Here is a 4,010-nt window from a genome sequence, read left to right as displayed (position 1 = left end):
CGGAAGAAACCTGGAGAAGTGACCAATCCCCTTCCAGGATGAGCAGGCTGTAAACGGAGGCTGAGACGGCAACATTTCACACAACGCGCTGTTATACAATGTCAAGCAAAACAACACACTCCATTTCAGGAATCCAAACATTGCATGGAGACGCCACACAAGAACTTCTTCTTCCTGTCAAACAAGGCAAAAACATCCAAGTCAGGTGGCGGGCGGGTCACCGACTGGATTGGAGCGTCAACTTTGTAGCTTTCCCTCGCCCGTCCTGCAAAAGGCAGAATGTGCAATTCGTGGCGTGCCGCTCACTGGATTGCGCACGTGTAGAATTTTAACCGTCGTCCGGTGGGTCTCGGAGCCTCTCGGAGCATCCCGCTCCGACGCCGCCTTACAACAACCTGGCGAGGCGAGGGCGGAAAGAACAAGTCCAAGAGGGACAGGTTATTCAAAGTGACTGAAAATCCAATCCATGTCATGCACAAGTCATCTGCAAACTCAAGATGGAATACCAGGAAGAGCCGTTCAGCCCGCCTCCCGACACCGGGCTTTTTGTCCTCTTGTTGCCCGTCAGCAAATCCGGTGGCTCCACAATCCTGAAACACAGAGAGAGGAGAGGATTGATTTGTGTCGAGCAATATGATGGACTCGGCCCTCAAAGTCTACACTGCACACTCCGGCTTTCAATTGCCATCGTCTCACAAGAAAACAACTGCTCTGGATCCAGACAACTAGCGACAATCTCGAGCAACAACAATCCGCTCTCCAAACGCCTTCGACACCTGCCCTCATTTCAAGACAACTTTGCCAGCACGGCACACAATTGGCATCCACAACCAAAGTCAACCAAGGCGCACCCCAGAGCTCAACACTCCACCCAGTCCTGTTCACTTGTTGCCCACACAAGGTGGACTTTGGCGTGCCGCTTGAGTCTCCACTTGACGCCGAATCGCTCCTTTTACTCATGCCAGTCGGCTCCTCTTCCAGCCTGCAAAACACAGACGCGCCGTTACTTGTGCACGACTAACTTTATTTTATTACACAGTATGGCGAAGACGTAGAGGGGGGGATCACTTTAGACAAGAGCAGACATTCTCGTGAATTCGCTGTGTACAGAAATGCCACACACAAGCTGAAACTTCACGCCAATTTATTTTCCCCTGGTGCGAGGTCCTCTCGCTTGCTTTTTATTGAAGGCTGCTGCGTTCATTTTCAGCTCTGCAGAGAAGCAAAAGAAATTAAGTTAATTTCCCCAACATGTTCATTTTGGATTACAAATACTAACTCGATCGGCGCTTGCCAAAGAAAATGCACGGTTGAAAGCCGTTGCGATAATGCATCGTATTTATGGCGGCAAATACATTTTTGTGGCCGACTTTAGCGAAAACCATCAAACCAAAAATACTTTTAACGGTACTCTAACTCTTCATTTGAGTGATACACGTGCACAATAAGACAGTACAATTTTTCAGTTTGACAAGACTTACCTCAAACCGGACAAATTATCCAACTTTGCGGTCCACAAACGGAGTCGAGTTACAAGTCGGGCTTCGTGGTCCAAATCGGATCAAAGTGTCCCCCGACCGGAAATCGGAGAAATGAACGGTTGCGACCTACGTGTTGGTCATATAATCAAATGGCAATGGAAGAATAAAGTTGTAATTTTTGATTGCAGTTGGCGCAAAATTTTTTTTTAATGTTAAGTATTTACAACTGGCATCAAGGATTAGACAAAAATCACATTAACAAGTTTGCAAAAACAAAGACTCAAGGAAATTAATTGCACATCTGAGAATAAATACCTCAGCCCATGATTAAAAAAAAATAGTTACAAATGCAATTGCCTCCCTCATATTAGGTGAGCGGACAAAAACATATTTTTATTTTTTACCATGACAGTAAACGTCACGAGACCAGACAAGGAAGTCAAAAATAAAAAAAGGTTATTTATAGCACCTGAAATCAAATGCATCATATGTAATACAGAGCAACAATTAGTCAAAAAACAGTTCACAAATTTGTAATTTACCACACTTAAGACACAAAGCAAAAAGAGCTGGCCAGCATTAAAAATAGACAAAAACATTTGGAAAGCGCTGCAAGGAATGGAGAGCACAATGCGCAAAATCAAGCAAAGGGAAGTGGATTGTGACGTGCTGTGCTCAAACCACAAGTGTGCAAATCATGCAAGAAGCGAAATGGCAAACAAACGACAAACATTTGCTCGTGTGTTCACTTAGCTGAGGAAGGTCACGCGGTCCGACGCCATCTTGCCGCGCCTGCGGCCTGTACTGGATGATTCGCTTCGTCCACACCTGTCTCCAATTGACCTGCAGGTCTGACGTCACGTCCGCCCAAATTGACAAGGATGCGCCCGGAAACTATATTACAAAATGCTACCATCAAAAATAAATACCAAAAAACATTTGAAAGCGCGTCACGAAACAAAGAGCACAACGTGCTAAATCAAGCAAAAGGAAGTGAATTGAGAAACCTCAAACGCGGTTTCGTTCCTCAAGTCTGCTAACCTGGCAAGATGGAAAATGGCATCGTGAGAAACGGCAACAAACGACAAACATTTGCTCGTGATTGCTGACAAAAGGTCACGCGGTCTGTCTGCGACCGGCACTTGATGATTCGCTTCGTCCACACCTCTCTTCGATTGAACGATAGGCCTGACGTCCTGTCCGCCAATCCAATACAAGCCTTCTTCTTCCACTAGTAGTTCAACTGAGTTTTGCACACGAGCGCCACACGGTGGCCACATATTTTGTTGTTTTTTTTTGGAAATAAAGAATCATAAAAATTGTTGCACCATTTTTGTTTTAAAAATGAAAACAGAAATTACGACTCTAAATTTGTTTTGGATTTGTGTTTCCTAATTAAAAAACAGAATATTTAAACATTAAACAATTAACAATTAAATAACATTTCCTTTGTCAATGTAACAAGAAATGAGAACAAAACCAAAAATATACAAAATCAGACATTTTAACAGTATGGAACAGAGGTATTCAATTAAAAGTCACAGAGGTCCACGACTAAAATTTCTTCCAATTAAAAGGTCCGAACCAAAGTCCAACTTCCCTTCATGTCTAGCCTATGTTCAGATTTTTATATAGTTTCAATATTTAGTCATTTTCAACAGAGCACACTCATATACTAAATATTTAGCAATGTTCCCATTAAACACCTTTGCCAGTCAAACAAATATAAGGCGTTTATTTCACATACAAGAAAATGTGGCTCCAGGAACTTAAGGGTGCCACTTCCAGAAAAAATAGTAAAATATCTCCTGCAGAAATATATCAAGTGCTAAGCATTGAGTTAACATGGTTTACCTTTTTTTTTTCTTAAATCAAAGAGTTATCAGCCTAAAAAAAAAACAGAAAGCCTAATTATCCAAGTAAACCAGGTCAACATGTTGAGTACACAATCAATAAAAATGGCTGTCCTCATGAAAAACGAATTCAAAATGAGCTTTGACACCACCTTTTCTTTTGAATATTTTTAACTTCTCTTAATGAGAAAAACGAGTTTGTTACTGCCCTGCCAGTGACTTAAATCTGGGTTGGAACGGAGTCAGGGCCATTGGGATTTGGTAGATTATTTCACACATCTGGGCTTTGTGTTTGCCTTGAAATAATATGTGTGCAACCGCATTTAAGCACTACTTCACAACTTCCCCATCACTGAATGTTTTTTTTTTATGTTTCCCGAAAATCCATGAATCTTTTCGTGAATATTCGTTTGCATGCCGCTGGGCTGTTCGCCATTTGGTGATGCCTGGTATAGACAATAGTCAGTTATGATGCACTTTCACACTCATGCGTTACAACTCTAAAATCATACCCATCACATGATGAACTTCGGATCAGGCAAAATGTTCACATGAAACATGCAAAGTGTTACTATGCCGATCAATCCGGCTTGTGAGTCTCATGAGATCGTTATACAAGAACCCTTCAAAAACACCACCGAGAATTCAGGCATGATTGTGGGGTGTGTAAACTTTT

At 42.3% G+C, this 4,010-nt stretch overlaps 1 protein-coding gene across 13 annotated transcripts in view; it reads right to left on the bottom strand.

Annotated features, from left to right (window-relative positions):
• The window catches only part of LOC148321471 (uncharacterized), a 4,464-nt gene extending 1,784 nt beyond the window's left edge, over positions 1–2,680 (bottom strand). For 6 of the 13 annotated variants that reach the window (XR_015839399.1, XR_015839405.1, XR_015839406.1 and 3 more), the window contains exons 1-2: positions 2,523–2,680; positions 1–2,375 (exon numbers count right to left, since the gene is read on the bottom strand). The exon at positions 1–2,375 is cut by the window's left edge. The gene's annotated coding sequence lies outside the window, so the exon portion shown is untranslated. Of the gene's footprint in view, positions 2,391–2,488 lie in introns of all 13 variants that reach the window. The other 7 variants (XR_015839410.1, XR_015839401.1, XR_015839409.1 and 4 more) reach the window with 7 other exon arrangements.
• Between the last annotated feature and the right edge of the window lie 1,330 nt (positions 2,681–4,010).

The sequence above is a fragment of the Idiotropiscis lumnitzeri genome, chromosome 16 (genome assembly GCF_059441095.1).
Source record: "Idiotropiscis lumnitzeri isolate Australia: NSW breed Sydney's pygmy pipehorse chromosome 16, RoL_Ilum_1.0, whole genome shotgun sequence".
NCBI lineage: Eukaryota > Metazoa > Chordata > Actinopteri > Syngnathiformes > Syngnathidae > Idiotropiscis > Idiotropiscis lumnitzeri.
The sequence above is the reverse complement of the archived record's forward strand: the minus strand, read 5'-3'. Positions and strand labels throughout refer to the sequence as shown.